This window comes from Lissotriton helveticus, chromosome 3_1 (assembly GCF_964261635.1).
Source record: "Lissotriton helveticus chromosome 3_1, aLisHel1.1, whole genome shotgun sequence".
In the NCBI taxonomy this organism is placed as follows: Eukaryota; Metazoa; Chordata; class Amphibia; order Caudata; family Salamandridae; genus Lissotriton; species Lissotriton helveticus.
In genome coordinates this window covers 1,808,635,010-1,808,656,060 of record NC_136061.1, presented here as the reverse complement: position 1 = coordinate 1,808,656,060, position 21,051 = coordinate 1,808,635,010, and the positions used below count along the sequence as shown (strand labels likewise).

Here is a 21,051-nt window from a genome sequence, read left to right as displayed (position 1 = left end):
AAAAGCCACATGCATTAAACTGGTCAAGGATGGGCTCCCACTGCGGAAAGTGGCTACGTTGGTAAATAAAATGGGATGGAATCTTCAGTAAAGAGGGTAAGAAAAATCAATTATGTCCAGTAACAACAAAATAGGGCATGCAAGATGCCTCTGAGATACTAAACTCAGCTAGCGATCAAATGCATGACATTTAATAAATTAATCCTATCAAGAAATCAGCCTAAAAAAATAAACCTCTTGGCATTCGTGTAGTGACCCAGCGGAGCCCTCCTGGCTGCTTAGGTGATTTCTAGCTTTTCCTCGAGAAAAACATGCTCTCAAGGTCCACAGTAACAGATGGAAGAAAAATACTGCTATCTTCTTGTAAAAGGCATGTTATGGTGAGCTAAGCACATTCTGCTTGAGAGTACCAGAACCCTTGAGACTAAGTACAGAGACCATAATGATTGGAGAGAAATTGGACCTTCTTCGGAATCTCTTGAGGACAACATTATCAAAGCAAATGAGAAGAAGCTGGAAATATCACCCCCCCCATTCAAGTTTACTTTATAATGTAGCAAAAACATATCATAATATAATTTGCTGGACTGGCTACTTGGCGTTTCGGTGGGCTGGCTGAGTGGAGGTTGGTTTCACTGTTGGAGGGGCCAGTTTCATTTCCGTGGACTCTCCTGTGCTTCTTAGTAAACAATGCAAAACAAATGGTTTTAAAGCGTAATCTAATACTATTTGGTTTTACATTGCTCATTGAGAAACGACCGGTTCTAATAACATGAAAGAAATTGATGTATGCCTCGGTAGTCATGAAATATGTGCCTACATTTTTCATGGCTACTCAGGCATACACCAGTTTCTTTTTGTGATGGTCTCCATACCAATTAAATTGTCCTATGGATCCTTAGTGTCACATATTAGACACCCAAGGTAATAATGTGTTTTTGCGATTTAAGATATGGAGACTGGTACTTTTGTGGTAAGCAGCAGCCCTACCTAGAACCTCGTGGTAAGAGCAGGTGTCATCTGGACGAGAAGATCAGGGAGGGCAGAGGTCAGGGATCAGTATCTATAGGCGGATCTACATCATACAAGTCCTAAAAGTCATCCTCAGCATGTCCACTCGTGCTTAAATGTGGAAACCCCTGTGGAGTGTAAAGAAGAAGGTGAGAAAGGTGAGGGGGGTCTGGGTGGAGTGTAAGTGTAAGTGAATGGAGGCATTCCGGTGTCAAGAAGAGGACTAGAGGCTTTATCCTGCTTCTTTCACAGCGTTTGGTGAGGAGGGGATTCCAGAGCTTCTTGAGAGCTGAGCTGTCTCTTAGAAGGCCGAGGGGCCGGCGTCGGAGGCTGCGTTAGTATGCGGCCCGTTTGGGGGTGGATGACAATTTGTTTTAGTCAGGCATCGACCTGCTCCTGGAGGACCAGTTTGACTGGTTTGTGGGCTAGCCTGCCAATTGGAGCAGAATGTTTCTGCACCAAATAGTGCTTTGATGCCAAGAGTTTCAGAGCCGATGGTCGGGACGGTGGCAGGCAGGGAGCAGGCAGCGCTGAGGGAGTCTGTTTTAGGGGTTTCGTAAACGCCGAGCCAAAGCTGGGAGTGGTGTCCGAAGTTGACTTCGTGTCGACCACGGCTTGAAGGAAGTGGCGGTTCAGGAGTATGTCTCTATGGGTCCATAGCTTCCCAATGCCCCTTGTAGGGTAGAAGCTCGGACTGGTGTCGAGGGGGAGCTGTATTCACAACTGCGCAAGGTCTTCAATCTCTAGGTTGGAGCCGGAACTCTCTTCAGGGGAGAAAGGCTCCTAGTCAGTGCCTGAAATCTTGAGTTGATGCTCCCCTCTCGATGTCCTGGGTGCCGAAGAGGTCTGGAGAATCTGCTCGGCTCCTGCATAACATCTCGAGTCATGGGGCCCGCTGGTCTCAAAGAGTCTTATTTGATTGAAAGGATGGACATGTGCCACAAGAGGCCTCGCCATGCTTGGGACAAGAGGCAGAGATTACAGACATAGTGGAGATCGGCCCAAAGGCACTTTGCACGACACCAAGGGCATCCATTCTATCACAGGCAAGGCATGATGAGAGCAGAACTAAAGGAAAGAAAGAGAGGCCCCCCAACGGGCAAGGCCCTACTGGGGGCAGGTGGCATCGCACATACTGTCCTGAACGGTAAGTGGAAGTGTTGATCCGATATGACAGAAATGGGGCAAACGAGATTGAAAACAATACCGACTAAGAAATGGAGCACAAGAATTGAACACGAACAACGCACTCGAGTCAATCTGGAGCACAGAAGCACAAACGATTAGACCTTGTTGGCTTTCCTCTATTTTGTAACTCCTTCTGGTAAATTATTTGCACATTTCTCATCTTATCGTTTTCTTGCGTCCTGGATATTGCACACGCACTTTGCCAGCAATTGTAAGCCGATATCACCTTAGGATTATGTGTCCATTAGACTGTTAATCACCCTCTCTGGCAATAGGCCTTTACCTTCAGGAAGTACTAGCCACCTCGTACTAGTTAGATCTCATATACAACATGGCTTTATCCTTTTTCTTTCTCCTTACAGCTTCCTATTCTTACCTGTAGGACACCACCTCCTCTCCAGACCTCAACCTGACACCTGGCCTTATATGACCTTGTATCCACCGCTTTTGGCACACACCCTCCCTCATTACAATATATTTGTGTTCACATTTAATCAGCCTTGAAGAAGCCCTGGCCTGCTGGCCTTTGGGCAAAACGTGTGTGCAGTCTTTGCTTTCATTTGCATTCAAATAAAGAAGATAAGACTGAAGCAACATAGGATTCTACTTTCTATATCCACTGCGCCAAATCCAGAATTTGGGATTTTATCACCATGTGATTATATATAATCATTGTGGGTACAAACCTATCAGGATTATATATAATCATTGTGGGTACAAACCTATGAAACTTGTGAACACATCCAAACCCGATTGTGGAAACAAAACAATCTAACAGTGGAGCCGATGACCAGGCGCATTGCAAGCAAGAGGTGGATTCACACTACCTTGTGACTCAAGAAGAATTCTTTGGAGAAAAGCAATTTGCACACATCCGAGCCCAACACTAGACGGCAGAAGTATGCACAGCATATGCATCTACAGTCACACATACCTCGTACAAAATGTTTAGATTACAAATCGTACGCTGAAAAGTGCTTCTTTGGGAAAAGTAATAGTAACAGGTTTCCGCAGTACTAGGACAGCACAACAATAATATAGTAGCCACTGAAATATTTAATGTTTTTGTAAAATAGTTTTCCATATACATTACATGATCTTTATAATATACAAGTATGCACGGGTTCAAGAAAATACAAAAATTATAATGACAAATCAACATTTGCATAGCTCCTTGACATATACACATTCCATTTATTTCTAGATACGTTTTAAACAGTTGGAGAAGGCCCTATATACATATACGCTTTCTATGTCTGAAAAAGATATATATATATATATATATATATAATGACTGGAGTGTTTTATTTCATGTTCACCAATGGCTTGAAAACCCGGATTCATGGGTAACTCTGTCATCCCTACATCAGAATTTAAACCATTGAGAAATGTCAAAAAAGGCACACACAAAAAATAAGACACGAGTAATATTTTTAAAATATACAACGGGAAACTGTGTATTATGTTCCTGTAATACCATTGTCCGGTTTCAGTGGTATTTACAAATTGCTTTACCTTCAGTCTAAAGGTTTATCATTTCTGCATTATAGAAAAATAATAAACAGTTTTACATTATAATGTGTCTCGGTAGATACATATGGCACCTGGCAGAAAATCACCTACATTCTATTCCAAAGAACGATAAAATAACTGCTATTCAAATTTTTTTTATATAATGAAAAATAAATACATCTTTGATTTAAAATCTAAATGACAAATGTCTGTCATTAATTAAGGCATACAAAATATACACAAACATTCATAGAAAGAATGTAAAAAAAAAAGTGATAGATGAGAACGCATACACCACAAAATATGTTTTTAAGTATATGGAGGCTTTTTTTCATTTCGGGTGAAAGGCTGAGAAGAAGTAAATCCCTTTGAAGTGATCTATTTTGTAGACGCTACTACGAAGGTAGTGTTAATCCTGATGCCACGTTTTCGGCTGCAGCAAATCTGTACTAAAATGTATTTTGATGAAAAAAACATTTTAGTCTATATATAAGACTTGCTTATAGGAGTGTAGAAGCCAATAAGACATTTAGTGTAATGGTTTAAATCCTTGGGTCAGAACTACTAAGTACATTAATTGGGTCAACCAACGCATGTTTAAGAGGTAGGAAATTCCATGGCTTACGACATATACTTCGAGCTTTTTCAGACGCTATTTAGGTAAAAATAGTTTTCATCCTCAATACTTGGACTATAAATGGACACTAATAGTACCTCATGCAACTATTTGTTTATAAACTGTCTGAAAAACAATGAGTTGCAAATAGCACAAGAGGAATGCTTTGGTGCTTGGCGCTCAGGTGCCCTAGTCAGCTACAGTGTGCTCAAATGAGTGAAAAGTTCTTTTAACACACCTCACAGGAGTAGGAGGGTATCCAAATAAAGAGGATGATTTTAACTGCCACAATGCAAAACGTTGTGGCCAATATGTACATATTAAGAATGAATTTCCATCAAAATATAGTAGTTCAGTTTACTCCCTGTCAGATTGTGAAAATCAGCCACCAGGTTCATAAGCCAGGAGATTTTGAATAAAGTTGGTGTTGGATATATTTAATAATAATTTGCTTTATTTGTTCAAAAAACACAACTAAAAGGAAGTGGTTTCCCAATGGTGGTGTTTGGTAACACCACAAAAGAAGGGAAAACAGTACAATTATCTCTCTTGCCGTTTGAGGCTACAGAATTGGAAAACAGATCCACAATTCTGGATATTATGCCATACAAACTGTTTCGGGATACCCTCTTACATATCTATACATCACTACTACATCTTCCAGGTTCCACCAATGTGGCCAATAAGAATACTGAAATGAAGCTGTTTTTTTCCAGAACCCTTTCAATCTCTATAACACCCACAACTTGCTATTCCAGCATTCCTCTAAACTTTCTGATGTTACAGTAGGCAGGGTTATCCCCGGAAAAACAAGAGATCGACCAGGCCTGGAGGCTTTTCTACAGTTAGGATGGGGACACAGGTGCTACCCTGCAATACTAGCGCTTGGTAAAGGGAAGACACCTTCATGACTCTCCCAAACCAGGTGGAGACCTATTTTGGCTGTTCAACGGTACAAAGAAAGTGCTGTCTGTTGGGCTGAACAATACTATACGTTTTCCACCAGTTTGACATCACAAAATAACAGAACATATATGGTAGATGATGTCTGTTTGTGGACAAAACAACAGAGCTACCAAAAACATATTGCAGTCTACAATGAATACTTTCACTTACTACAATAAACTCAAAACACTTAAGGAGAGAATAACGTTTTGAGTTATTAATGAATCCCTTCTCAAATACTTAAACCCACATTTTGAGGAAATAATTGTTCTCTATTCAAACGTCGTATTAAAAACAATGATACCTTTCAATATACATTTTTGTTTATCTAGAAAAACAAATTCAACGAAGAAGTAGGGAAATTGTACTGGAACAGAATATTTGGTTGCAACTCCAATTTCCTTATAGACAACAAACAGAAAGTAGCAGTGTGTTTGACAGGATTTGAGGAGATGTCAGCTGACATATACCCAAGAACAGTCCTTTCCCTCAAAACATGTCAAAGCAAACAACCCAAACATTTATTTTAACTTGTTTAAAAGCATTCTGCTGCCTCTTGGTGACAAACTAAGGGGCATATTTACAATACCCTGCTGCACTTTTACGCCGCTGGAGAATCACTTGTGATGCTCCGGAGGTGCAGTGTGCCGGCCCACGCAAGGCCACCCTGCAAGGCTTTTCACGGGCTTGTAAATATGGAGTAAGGCAATTCCTTACTCTGCTAGGAAGGGGCGTTTCATGGGTGTTGCTGTGGGTGTTCCCACGCAACACCCAGGGTTTTTGGCAATGCCCCAGATTTACAACATAGGGTACATCAGGGGCAGCGCAAAAACTAACACCTTCCCAAAGCAGGTGTAACACGAAATGTTTTCATTTGTGCAAGAAGGAACACCTTCCTGCACGAAAAAAATCATTTCAACAACAAAGCCACCCTAGTACCATGCTGAAAGGGTGCCAGCATTGGCGCTCCACTGCAGTTTTCTGCGCCGGCACTGGCAGAAAGGACAGAAATGTGCGGTATCTTTCAGAAATGGAGCATACCTACCCTTTTCTTTTAACATAGGCCAGCGCAGCTAGAACGCTTGAAGCGCTGCCCTACTCCAAAATATTATAAATATGCTCCCCAATTCAAGAGGCAGTTTTGCTGACGAAAGAGAAAAAAAGGGCTATGGTTGAGCGGGGCCTTCATTGTAATCAAACAAGCGAGGTTTTCTTGTCTCTACTTTCTCGTGTACTGCTGAAGTCCTTTATAAATGAAAAATTACGGGTGGGACTCTGTACTGAGTTGCACATTTATAGTTCTTAGAATGCATATACCCAATGAGGTAAGTTAAATCCAAAACATGTCTTTCCACTCCACCATTTTTGCGTTTGCTCTGTGCTCCACAAGTCATGGAAGTAAAAGAAAGCTTGTTAATTGGGGAGTAGGTAAACAGTCCCCTGATGACTATTCTCACAACAAGTAAAGCTATTGAAAGGACTCACCATACATGTGCTGTAAATTCCTATATTAGAAGTGTGCATCTGATTTTAAATGACAGGTCAGTCATGCACAGCTGGTTCTCAAATATTTTCTGCATTCAACTATTCAACTACGCAACAATGTAAGCTTTCTCTGTGCTTTGCACATAGAAACACTCCTATCGATAAAAGACCCACTGATTATAGGTTATAAAAAGGTGTTTTTTCCTTTATGTGCTGGTCTTTCGACCTTCATGGCATGCAAAAAACTTTAATGAACGCAGCATGCGAAAAGTGCAAATTCGCTAGCTATTGGAAACACTCTCAGTGCTTCTATTCTTAATACTTTATGCCCTTGTGTCAAAACGCGCAACACTTTTTATCCAATGTTAGGATTCGATGATCATATTGAGCAAATTAACAGTTCATGCTTTATACTGAATGGTGTGGGCATCTTTCAAAATGGCACAATAGAGGAAGATAGAATTTAACATAAATACTGTATTTTTAGACCTGGCAATGCAAATATTTAGTATTTTGTTCGCATTTTAACTCCATGTCTGGCAGCACAAATACATTTTCGTGACGGGGTCTACAAGCACCCGCCCACTGGTTATATTTACCACTATGCATGCTGGTACCCTGTAGCCTACATACAGAATGGACATTCCCTGGGAAACTACTGGCGGCCAAGTAGACTTTCTGGTAGGGATAAATGGGGTGGGGGGTCCCTTTAATTAAGATACCACTGGTTGGAACCTCAAGTCTGCTACAAAATAAAGTGGTTATTAATATATTTCCCTTTAGTACTTTAAGTACCCTGTTATTTCTCAAATCGGTGGCCATGCACCCATGTTTACATATAATCTAGTCTTCGGATCCAGTCAGGTAACATTAGTTGTACTGTACAATGAATACAAGTGGGTGTACTTCACAATGCCCTGATTGAAGTCCATGCAGGCTCCGCACTTACAGAAATGATGCTGGTAAAGCTCTTGGCACGACAAAAGCATTCTTAAAAAAATATATATTTAAATGTCTTGTTAGAACTTGCGATGAAACGTCAACATTCAAAGAGCTTTCAGTTTTCATTAGTTTATTCGTTTTCGTAGCATGCCCATTCTGGGACAAAGATGTCAGTTTCCGGCAGTCATCTTTAGGGGGGTATCCCAAACCTACAATGAGAAGGACAACAACAATCAGTCAAATGAGCAGGTACTTCAATATTTCAGATGCAGGATCATAACAGCACTGATGTACCCGTTAGCTTTTTAACATAGATGCCAATGATTCTACACTACTAAGGCACAGCAAATGTGATATCAGGCGGCAGACCATTTATTCAGCCTATGAATATTTTCCTTAAAGCCTTTTGACGGTTATTTTTTCAAATTTCTTATGGTCGCTCTTTCTGAGTTGTCAAGGCTGCACAACTCATAGTAGCATCAAGAAATCCCATATCTTGCAATCCATAAAGAGTGCAGTGTTACAAATTAAAATAAACAGATCCTTGGGGACTGAAGCTCACTACACTATATTTTCTCAAGAGACCCCAAGACACGCTGACCACATGGAAGGATGGTGCAGGTGCACCGGGTAGAGACATGCAGGAGCTGCAAAGTGAGACAGCTTTAAAATATATCCCACGGTGGGTGTGTGCAGAGCGGCAAAGCCCATACACTTACAGTGCACACAGGGCTAGACAAGTCCAATGAGCACTGTAAAAGTAGGGCTTCGGGCCCTATGCACACCCACAGTGGGATATATTTTAAAGCTGTGTCACATTGAAGAGATCCGTTATACTGAGCTTGCCCAGTGAGAGGTGCGGCGTATGAATCATTCTGGCCAGGAGAAAGTAAAAGTCCACATTTGTAAAGCGCACAATCACCCGTAAGGGTCTCTAGGCGCTGGGGGGCCGTCGGAAGGATTAAGCGAGCTATTGCCCAGAGTCACATGGTGCTGGGCTGACCTGCCGCCGGAGCCGGGGATCGAACCGTGGTCCCCAGATTCCAGCGTCAGTCGCCCTGGCCGCGGCGCCACACCTCTTCCCAGGAGAAGGGCAGAACCACATGAAGTTATTTCTCGAGGACATAATGGGAATATAAATTAGTGCTATGCCACCCAAGCACAGGCCCAGTAAAACAATTTTAAGTGGGGCAGTCAGGTCACAAAGAATGGGGAGAAACCATTATAACTACTTTAAAGGGGGAATCCAATTGATAAGTGTGCTCTCTGTGGTCCATGAGGAGGCTTACTGATGATTCGTGGTCATGGCGAATAGGCATAAGGGCTGACCTGGGTTTTGGCTAGCTGCAGTGAGAGGAGACACCAGCAGAGGGTAATAAAAAGCAGATGCTTAAGGATCCTGCTTGGCAACCCAGAGTGAGGTTGGAGCCAAGACCCCCAGCCCTAGTCAACATTTTCCGCTCCAGCTGGTACATCTGGAGCAGATCCAACCCTGACCATGCCGCAAACAGTAAAAATGCCTAAACAGTTTCAATGACACTCCTATGTACTGCACAAAGATACACAATCTCACTAGCCTCAACATGAGACTGGATGCCCTCAGTGATGTCATGTCTACCAAGGAAAACCAACCACTTATGAAGGATGATCTTCTCACCTACCAGGCAGTCTTGTAGACCGACTGTGAGCAAATCTTATCAGAGGGCTGTTGAAGTTGGACACTGACCAACAGTCACTACAGTCTACGTCAAACACTGTGTAGTCAACAGAAGTTCTTATGGAGATACTTTGTTTTACACTTAAAACTGTGCAGAAGCGACATACAGCCCTTGTGTTATCATATTAGTAGCAAACATTACTTGAAACACTTATAGCCCAATTATTTACGTTGATTTTATGTATACTTAATATATAGCTATTGCTTCAAATATGAGCAAATAAAAAGGCAGAGAAGCGCATAAAAAAAAGTGGAAGATGTGACAACATGCAGTGATCGCCCAAAATATTCAGTGAACAATGGCAATATAATTTAGCGAGACATAATTGTATAATGACACATCAGTACGTAGCTCACAAGTCACATACACAAAACCCAAAACAGCATGGTCGACGTTGAGACTCTTCTAACAAAATATTTACAAAGCCAAAGTAATTTCTCAGTCTCATCTTGCAAAAAAATTGGTGTAGTCCCATATTGATCTTGAAAAAGTCAGGTGTGTTTTAAATACAAAGAAAAATTCCTTGCCAAGCATAGGAGACTCTGAATTGGTTAATGTATATTGTGAGAAGTTAAGCAAGCGGATTGACTCAGGAGCATCTAGGGGTTGGTTCACTAATTGAAATGTTGACCGTGGATCTGCCATTCTCTGTGGAATTCCTGTGGATAGTAGCCTTGACCTCTGTTGCTGCTGCGGGATCCAGAACCTCTTCTTGTGCACCTGCCTGTGCCCCTTGTTGCACATCGTAGAAAACATGGTGGTTGTTACCAGTCCTGTGTGGTGGATTCAGGGAATCATGAGGAGCCACTGATCTGTGGTTATGAGTTATTATTCTCTTTGTCAGATCCACCAGAGTAAGGTGAGCCTAAGAAAGTCATAAACCTCTGATTTTCATTATGTCAGACACTCGTCAGGCAGTCACGACTATCACAGCGTTCGAGTCCATTGGGCAGACAGTAAATGACAAATATGAGGGTCTTGAGAATAAGTCCCAAAAAACATAAATAGTAAGAATACAACTCTGTGAGAGAAGAAGCACAAAGGGGCACTGAATATTGTGTCCAATCATCTTTCAACAAATCCTGCACATAGAGAATTCCGTGGTAGTTTCTTTAGAGAGGGCCAAAATATTGGGACTCGAGTCTAAAAGATACTAAACAAACAAGAAATTCAGTTGTTAAACTCTACTTATATCCAATGAAGGAACATCTACTGCAAGAAGCCAGAAAACAGCCTTTATACTATTTAAGGGTAATAAGGAAGCGAAGCACCAAGACCTAGAAGTGACCATTCTAGCAAGATTATGTCTGTACTGAGAGATGGTGCAGGATCTCCTATCAAAACAGAACAGATTCGATTAATCTTCCCAAGGGGGCAGCGGTTTCACTGGAAGGACAATGAAGTGACAGTATCGTTGGTGGAGGAGGATAGGAAGCCATGCTGTGTTGAACAAAACAGTGAGGCTTTCCCATCTTTTGGACGCTTTATTATGTTAGCTCTTTTTTATGGTACCAGCGGAATACGAAAACTGCCATTTCCATTTTGACCTGGCCCTTCAGGGGTGAGAGAGAGACATTGTTATGCTCAGTTTCTTCATTTGCTTGAATAATAACTAACTTTTTACAAAGTTGGTGGGGGGAATTATAGGAGGGAGCACAGCACATGTATACCTCACCACACTGGCATAATGCCTTAACGGTGGGACTCCCCTAAACTGCAGGGGAATGTATTAAGGCCCTGCTTCCCAGGAGCACGTGAGCGAGCATCGCTATAAGCGATTGTTTCGAAAGAGATAAACTAAATTCAGGCTACCCTTGCAAAACATGAGGTGGCTTGACTTGCCAAACAAGTGGCAAAGAATATTGTCCTACTTCAGGGATATGTCTGCAGATACAATATTTTTGCAGGAGACCCATCAGTGATAAGTGGATCCACCATGTGGGTGGGGCAGGCTATATCCCACCCACCTTGGATGATAAAAATAGTGGAATGGCCATCTTCCTTAGCCAGGGTGCCCTGCTGCAGCAGGTCTTGACTGAATAGTCACCGGGGTAGAGCTGTGCCTGCATAACTGTGCTACGCAAGTAGTAGACTCACTTTTGGCAATATTTACACAACAAACATAGGTTAAGAAAGATTTCTTAGTGACACTCAGATCGTTAGTCCATCTCCTAGGGGGCTATTGTAGTGGAAGTTAATTTTAACTTAGTTTGGGGTGTGGGCCTGGACAGATCAAATCTCAATGGGCTTCAACCAGAGTGGCAAGCAAGCAGTTACAACACAGTTTTTCTAAGTTGAGAAGCATTGACATTTAGACTCATACACACTGACAGAGAATATACAAATTTTGTTTTGAGTTACCACACATATACTGGCACAAACTACTTGTATGCTAGCAGACAGTTGGTGGCAAGGGCGGATATTGGGAGCATCACTTTGGTGGACAACATTCATATTGTACTTCATTGGAGGGGACCCTCTTTAGGCAGATAGTTCAGTAGATGGTGCATTAACAGGTATTTACTGTGTGAGAGGCGCGAAACTGGTTCCAGAGTACTTGTACCTGGTCCAGGGAAGACATGGCTTCGAAGTTCGGGCTGGAGTGTTTCCATGAGGCACAAGGTCAAGACTGATTTGCATATAGCTGTGTCTGAATTGGGGTTACTAAGTGAGCTAAAGAACGATGATGGATTCAAACCATCTCTGTGACTGGGGATGAGTGTCTGAAAAGTTTCAGCGCTCCGTCCATCATCTCCTTGTGTTTGCTTTGATCGCCCTAAGTTGGCAGGGTATGCCCAGACATGGGTTCCTTGCTCACATTGCCACTGGATTCAAACTAGCCTGGCTGATGAGGGGTGTTACCCCAAAACCGGTCCCAGGATACTTGTATCCGGTCCAGGGAAGACATGGCTTCGAAGTTCGGGCTGGACTGTTTCCATGAGGCACAAGGTCAAGACTGATTTGCATATAGCTGTGTCTGAATTGGGGTTACTAAGTGAGCTAAAGAACGATGATGGATTCAACCCAGATCTGTGACTGGGGGTGAGTGTCTGAAAAGTTTCAGCGCTCCGTCCACCATCTCCTTGTGTTTGTCATGCCAAGGGAGACTGGAAGGACAACTAAGGAGGAAGCAGTGTTTAGGGTGAGGGTGTTGTCAATAATTAGGTATGGCACAGTGTGAGGATGAGGGACATGCAGAATGCTGGGTAAAGGCTTATGTTTACTATAGGCGAAGGAGGGAAAGGAACGCCATCTACCGACTTCCCTGGGCGCTGGGCTAAAGGTGCCTGGTGAATGCTGCACTGGGGGTGTGCAGGAGCCGTTGGGACTGTCTTGGCCTAGGCTTTAGAACACATTCACCGCGGACAGTACAGTGAAACTCATTTCCTATTCAGACATTCCTATCTAAAAAAGCGCAATAATGTCTTCGGGAATGGGATGATTCTTTTTAAAGCTTGAAAATTGCAACAACAACAAAATGAACGAGAATAAATCAAAAGAATGCATCAAAAAATGCAAATATGGGGCAACATTCCAGTTTTAGAGCAGCAAAATGTACTAATCCATGCTACAATAGTATGGATGGTTTGAGTCGTGGGAGCAGTCTACCTTGATATTGAGTGCTATGAAAGCAGCTTCGAGTAGCTGTGGTGTCCAAGTCCCTCCACATGTGAGGCTGGAAGACTCTGCCAACTCAATCTGAGAGAATGCAGAGCGAGACTAGCAGAAGAGTTCCAAGATGAACTGATCGGTTACCTTTGCACATTGACATACAAAATGGCTCCGAGCACATATTGATGTTAGGACAAGTACTCTGCACTATATTGACATCTGACAGCACAATCAGATGGGGAAAAAAAGAAGTCTGAAAGTTTATACAGAACCGTGAAAGCTACTGTGAGCAATTTATTGCATTCAGTCCTATATAGCTTTCTCAGAAGCCCTCTCTGATCATCTTGTTCCGAGACGCACTACGTATTTGCAATAGTAGTAACTGAGACCAACAACAAGGAGCTCACACTAGGAGGCGCCTCAGACAGCTCCAGTCTTGGCTTGAAGCATTTTGTTCACCTCCAAGGTCCTTTACTGCAAGCTCCTACCAAAGCGATCTAAAGGGCAATGAGATCTTCAGTATTGCTTCCACCTAAAGAGACGTTTGCTTTGCTAAAGAAATTCATTTACAAGAAATAAGACAGGGAGGGCCTCGCAGCTTCAATCAGACCGCTGTATACACTACCTGGGCATTGAACAACTCTTTTGCCTGCATGGAGCTTTTCCTTCTGCTCAAGCCGGTTTCACAAAGAGCTCCTCTCGAGGGGATCAAAGAACGTGAAACTCGCATTGCTCTCAACCACAAACCATTGCTATTTGACTTGAATTAGGCACCATAGGTTTCTAACTCCAAAGTTAACTATTTTAACAATGAACACCTCCACTGCAATCCACACGCAGACTTCAAAACCCTATCTGACTCCTGATTTAGTCTCACTAAGACGTATAGCAATGAGAAACATTTGGACCTATTTGTAACTTCCACAGTTTCATAATCTTCTACAATTCAAATTGAATATTTCCCTCACCCCTAAACCTTTTGAAAGGTAATTTATCCTATGTGTCCCTACCTCTATCCTGGCACAATAGCTCAATGAGGTAAGTGCATAAGTCTGAGATCAACGTGCAACTTGCAAGTCATTGGTTTAAATTCCTAACATATTAACTAGACATACCCACTACAAAGCATTTGGGACAATATGATCACAAAAATATTCAGAAAATCCATTGCATAATTACTTTTAGTTAAAACAGTCGAGTAGAAGTATCCATATTGAATTGAATAATTCAATCCCAGAATCATATCTTCCCAGAAAAAAGGCAAATGCCAGAATCAAGCTCTGGGGTTTCCAAAATTATGGTCTTAAAAGCAAAAGGGTGAACCTTTCTTTCTCGGTCACTAACTGTCACCATGATTGACAGAGAAAAAAAAGAATCGTTATTCAAACCATATTCTAGCTGTGGACATGAGATTTACACTCATGATCCACATGACCAGTGCATTTACTGCCTTTATCCTACTTACAAGGCTTCACCCTGTACGATATGGAATTCGGATGGATAGATAGAGGAGGTTGGCACCATATCTGCTGGAAAGTAATAATAAACACCCTCATTTTAAGTAGGATGCTCCCTTGTCTGTGGATGATTTCGTTAAAAGTGCCCCACCAAGCACTTCCACATGAAGGCAGCTAAAAAAGGAGACTTATAAAGTTTCAAGTATTGCAAGTATTTAATAAAGCGCCTGCAGTGACCTCCTCACAGAAAAAAAACCTTGAGTTTCTGCAAAAAAACACCCCAGGAAGAAAACACGCCTTTCTGCTAAAAAAGAAAAAAATACGTGAAAGAAATATAATTCCTATGAGGAGCAGCCATGATTAAAGACACAAAGACCTTCGTCGTTGACGGAAACCTCACTGTCGACAACTAACATGAAGTAAATCTTGACGCCTATCCTGTTGACGACAACAGCACTGTCAACTAGATCAACGACGACAGCTCCAAGGATATCACCTCTTTCTTTATAGCTTTAAGAGCAGTCACTCAAGACCATAAAATCCGTACTCATGCTGGATTTTGTCAGGTTGGAATGACTAAAATTAATCAAGAACCATATCATACCATCGTCTTCTCCTCCAGAAAGAGACAACGGGTGAGCAGATAATTTGCGCCACCAAACCATTATGATTGCCAAATTGTGGCGTGACCTCTCAGCACCCCTTGACCTCATCTCAGAGAACAAAAGTGGTTGCTAAGTCAATGCTCAAAGAAGGGAAAAAACATCAGTAGCCATCACCGATGGAGCAATGGACATTTCGAATTCAGCTTTCCAACAACTAGTAGGGGCAGCAGAGTTGAGAAGGCAAGGTTGGCTCAGATCCACAGCCTTCTGTCTGGAGGTACAATCAAAGATCCTTGAAATGGGGTTTAATGGCCTCCACGTTATTAGGAAGCATGTGGATAATGCTCTCCAAAGTATCAAGACCAACAAAGACAGAGTCAAATCACTAGGAGTACTACATAGCAACAGTCCGACTCAACCACTATTCGTGACTCGCGCAGGTCCCTAGCCTAGAGGAAAGGTTTCAATTAATACTGGGGTCAAGGATGACCATACTACCCTCAACAGCAAATGAATTATGATCAAGGATATACCCTCAACCACAAAGACAAGGATATAGAAGGTATGGACGAAGAATAGTTCCTCCCAAATGAGCTCCAACAAAACTCAGAAGAGAGCAGGACTCTCTGCAGCTGCCCTCCTTCCAGCTCAGTGCCACAAACTGGGGGTGGAGTTGAGAGACTTTCCATTTTTGCCCCAGTATGGGAGTCCATAACATTGGACCAATGAGCGCGACAAATAGTACACACTGGACATGCTTGCCAAGACCACCTGTCTGCCCACCAATAAAAAGAAACTTCATCTCCACTTGAAGGAGCTGCAAGAGGAAATTCTCATTCTCAAGGAAATGATAGAGAACATCTCCAAATCCCAGAGAAAACAGAAATTTGCTTCCAGATTCTTCTTAAAAAAAAAAAAAGAAAAAATAATAATCGGGTAATGGAGACAGATTCTCAACCCCAGACAACTGAACAAGTTTCTGAAGAAGCAGACTTTTCAGATAGTTTCACTTAGTAATGTTCTGAAGGGGGTAGATTACCTTATGACGTTGGACTTTAGGACATTTTTATATTCCAATTCACTGAAAATACAGGAAGTACCTCTGCTTTTCAGTGGCAGGGCAACACTATCAATTCAAGGCACTCCCATTCGGCCTCAAATCAACACCTTTGATTTTCACCAAGTGCCTAAAGTCAGTTGCTGCGTACCTCATACGACAAGGTCACCAAGTGCATCCATACTTGGACAACTGGTTCGTCAAGACTCCACCAAAGGAAAAGGCAAAGGCTTCTATGAATGCCTACATCAGTCGCTTTCAGAAGAGTTTGGGTGTTACACTAAAGAAAGAGAAATCTTCTTTGGAACCGCACATAAAAATTCTCTACGTGCGATACTGGACACACACTTGGGATAGACATGCTCATTGCCAGTAAGAGTGTTTAAGCTTCTCACCAGGACAAAGAAACTATCTGCCAGACAATCATGGTAACTTAGTACATGCCTCCACTGGGTCTAATTTCATTCTAAATAGACCTCATTCATATTTGTAGACATCTAAAAGAAGAGATTCCCCACAAACCTGAAGGAAGGGTTTCCCTTGCCAACCTTTAACAGAGAAAGCGGTGCTAACAGGCGTGTCAGTAGTAGGCTAGGGAGCTCACCCGCAACAGCTGTTATCCAGAAGCCTCTGGTCAGATGCAGAAAATATGTTTCACATCAACATACTAGAGCTCGAAGCAATAATACTGAGTCTACAAGCATTCCTACCAAGGCTAGCAGGCCAAGTAGTTCTCATTAGGACAGACAATACAACACATGTTTTACACAGGCAAGCAAGGGGGGGGGGTGCGGTCTTGGCCTCTCTCGGAAGAGGCTCAACTTCTATGGGATTGGGTCAATTCTCACATATTCAACATTGCCGTGAAAACCTGGCAGGATGCCAAAACGATCAGGCAGATGAACTCAGTCGACTATCAGATTGAAACGAGTGGGGACTCCACCAGGACCAAGTCGGCAGCATCTACCAATAGTGTGGTCAACCCACGATCGATTGGTTCACCAACCAGTGCAACAAAAAAATGCCAGTGCTTCGCAGGCAGGTTTTGATAATTAGGGACCATGGGCAATGCCCTTTTGATCAGATTGACCAATGCCTTTCCATACACTTTTTTCCTCCATTTCACCAGATCCTTAAGATCTAATGATCTGAAACTGCTCCAAGTTCCTCGCATTCACAAAGTAAGAAAAGATGGGAGATCTTTCACACACCTGCCTTCCAAACTATGGAATGCACTGCCATTCAGTCTGCGATGCAGTCCCTCTGAATCTAGCTTCAGACAGTCTCAAAACCCTGCTTTTTGACTCCTGCCTACTAAGTTTATAGGTTTTTGATCTATTTTTAGGCTTTTTCCTTTCCCTCAGCTTACCGCTAGCACTGGGACACCTCTTTGGAGGCAGCAGCTCGCTCTACAAGTGACATGAATGGAACTGAATGTCCACATTTTTGAGGAAGGCAAAGATCGATGACTACCCTCTGATCCCCTTTGCTCGTTCATGGCCATGCCAGTATTGGTACAGCAAACACTTTATCTGCTCTTCCAGCAATACCACTGAAGCCATTCTCCAATCTCTTCTAGAGAAAATGCAGAGACATCCTCCATCACAACAGCAATCATTGAACCGGACAGTTTGGTACTCGATTTCCTAGAGTTCAGCCACTTGGATTTGTCAACAGAATGTAAGGACATCCTAGCGCAAGCACATGCACCATCTACTGTAAAGACCTACAATACCAAATTTCTCTGTCTGGCACAAAGATAAAGAATTTCATCCAATATAAATACCACCTCACTAAACACTCCCATACTTGTTGAATCTATCAAAACAAGGTCTAAAATATTCATCTGTGGGAGTCCATCTGGCAGCAGTATCAAGATTTAGAAGAATAGAATTCCCTCTTCCACTTTGTTCTCCCAGAGAATCATAAAACAATTTATGAAGGGACTCTTGATTGTTTTCACCAGTATGGTGTTCTTCTGTTTCATGGGAACTTCATACTGTCTTGAAGCAGATATTATCCAAAAAGCGCGTCTAAATTGCATATCATGGAAAACAGCCTTTCTCCTAGCACTTTCGTCAGCAAGGATGCTAGGGAAGATACAGCACTCATTATTAAAGAATCCTTTCTCCGATTCACAAAACACAAAGTCATCCTTTAAAGCATCATTAAATTTGTACCAATAGTCTCCATTGACTTTAACTTGAACGAATGCAGGTAGGCAGGGGTTACAGTTGAGCAACTAATTTCTTTTAGGGCTAGAACTAGGATCAGATAACGTATATGGGATAGTAATAAAAGAAGGAAAAAACTACATATTAGGAAGAAGATTTGAGGTATGAGTGAAAGATAGGTTGAGGGAGAGAACTACATATAGGCTTGGTTGAACAATAGCAATACACAAGTGTGACCTGTGGGGGAAAAGGAAGGGATAGTCTTGACTAAGTGTACTGAGGGTAGGGGATCTAACACATAAAAAAAGAAAATCTTTGAATTACTCGATTTTTCATCGAAAACGGCTAGATCCTAATTTTTTGTACACAACACAAGCTTTACCTAAGTCTTTGCAAGACAAGGAACTTGACTAAGAAAGTCTAATCCAGTATGTCTTATTTCCTGACTCTGGAAACTAACAAGAGGCTGAGGGTTTTCTGAATGCAGAACACATGGCAATTGTTAAAACAGCAATATAGATTTTTATGAAATGGATGGCACTATTTGCTGCATGAAAGGCATGCAAACTGAGCCTGGAAAGTTACTTGAAGCCAATGCAGCTACTTAAGAAAAGGGGAAGAAGAGTCAAATGTCTAAGCACTTTTCAAGATGAGCCACTTGGCCCTTTCCCCCGCTCCTCAATCTACACTGTCAAGTGCAGAAAATGGGGCACTGGCATCATTTTGCAGGAGTATAACGTAAACATGTATGTAATCGTGTTTGTATAGGGTAAACCTAGCTAGAAAGCAACAGAGCCCTGCACATTATATGGTGGGGCTGGGAAACTATCTATAATATTGCGTACATCAAGTGGAGATTACGCTAATACACTTCACACATTACATTTCTATTTTCAGAGAGATGGGGTGATTTGCCCAGAATCACACGATGTTGAACCAAGCGCAGAGGCAAGGGTTCAAACCTAGGTCTCCATATTCCAAAGTCTGCAGCTTTTGTCACTAAGCCACAGCTCCTCGCCAATATATCACAGAAAGTGAATCGGAATTTACCATTTACATGTTCAGAATAACCTTTTGGCACACGAAAGTGTCACTCAGGCTGGCAAAGACTTATGGCGGGATTCAGGATGGTAAATGAGGAACCCAAAGACAGGTGCCTCTTCAACACAGACTGCTACTTTCTGGAAGGGATTGTTCTGATCCCGTGTGACACCAACAAACCGGTCCTATTAGACAAATAAAAATGAATGGCATTGGCGAGACGCTGACTTTACCTTGTTTTTCCTGTTTGAGGCTCAATAAATGTGGAAAGTCTAAGCGAGACTTGTCCTTACTAGAAAAAAACTGTTGTAACTGAGCAAGGGCCCTGCTGAGAGTGGAGATGCCACTATTTGGCCATTCATTCTACAAACTGGAGTCCTAAAATGTGATACCTGTACAGTATAGGGCCAGCAGTAAGACAAGAGGCAATCATAAGCCAGTGAGATTTGCAATAACTGTGCCTACAGAGGTTTTATTGCCCAAGATCATTTACACAGAATTTGCGTAAAATGTTTGGCACTAAAGTACAATTTATGAAGTGTCTACGTTGTTGAAGGCCGCACCCCTGAGATATCTGAACCCCAATATTTCAAATAACTCCATACCTGTGCACACGCTGTCTGGTGGTAGATCACAATCAGGCAAACTAAAAGAAGACTCACTTGTGCAGCACATTATATGTTACTTACTCATCAACAGACCTTGCCATGCCACTCAAATGTAACTTAATTTCTTTGCATTTGCATGACTAAGATGACTCGACAAAAAAGAACTACATACATCCAGTAAGATAAGACTGCTTCAGAGGAAATCATGCAAATGAAATGACAACGTGTGTGATGCCTGGACAGAGGTGCTTACAAACTTGTAATGTGCATCATTTTGCCATATGTGATGCACAAATAACATACATGGACTGATAAAGGACTTCCGATTTGTTTCTTTGGGAAGTTAACTGAATGAGAGCTGTCAAAGTGCTACCTCAGTGTTTAACAGCTTGAAAGAGATGTTCAGCAGTTCTGGTTGTGAGGCGAATGTGGCTCTGAATCTCAACCGGACGACAGCAGCTCCTCTCCTGCAGGGTTCGCTCTGCAGCCTCACTGAAGTCTAAGTTCATGGGGATATTGGTGGGGCAGATCAGGACAGAAACAACCCTTCAGCCTGGCTGCAGAGATGTTCTGGTGGGGTAGAAGCAGCTGCTGCTTTCACTCAAAGTGTCACCTTCTGCAGCATAAGTCTCTTAAGCCCACTGCCAACTGCTGGGTAGCACAGGATACCTGCTGAAGTACAGTCTTATGCAGCACACTCGGAAACTGGGCAGAGTATTACTGCAAGGAGTGCTATGCCGAGAGTTTAAGGTTCATAGAAAGTAGTGGTGTTGTCAGTCTATTTGTGGTCTGACAGAAGCAATAACAATTTTGGACGCAAAGACTTCTAAGGCAAAATAGTAATCAATCTGCTCTTTCCTGTCCAAGCCCATAGGATTTGCTAAATGACTATATATCAACCTTAAGGGCCAGACAGATATCACGGACGTAGGACCACATAACAGACAACAGGATTCCAGTGAATTACCACAAACATGAGCTTTTGACCCTTTTTCCTTGAAGCCTTGAAAAATCTTCAGACTTGCATGCTAGGCAGAACGAAACACGTGATGGCAGTCCCGTTATCTTATCTGAAGATGT

General features: G+C 42.3%; 1 protein-coding gene across 2 annotated transcripts in view; it reads right to left on the bottom strand.

Annotated features, from left to right (window-relative positions):
- Positions 1–3,235: 3,235 nt before the first annotated feature.
- LUZP1 (leucine zipper protein 1) overlaps positions 3,236–21,051 on the bottom strand; it is a 170,427-nt gene continuing 152,611 nt past the window's right edge. For both annotated transcript variants that reach the window (XM_078682702.1, XM_078682703.1), the window contains exon 4: positions 3,236–7,908. The gene's annotated coding sequence lies outside the window, so the exon portion shown is untranslated. The remainder of the gene's footprint in view (positions 7,909–21,051) is intronic.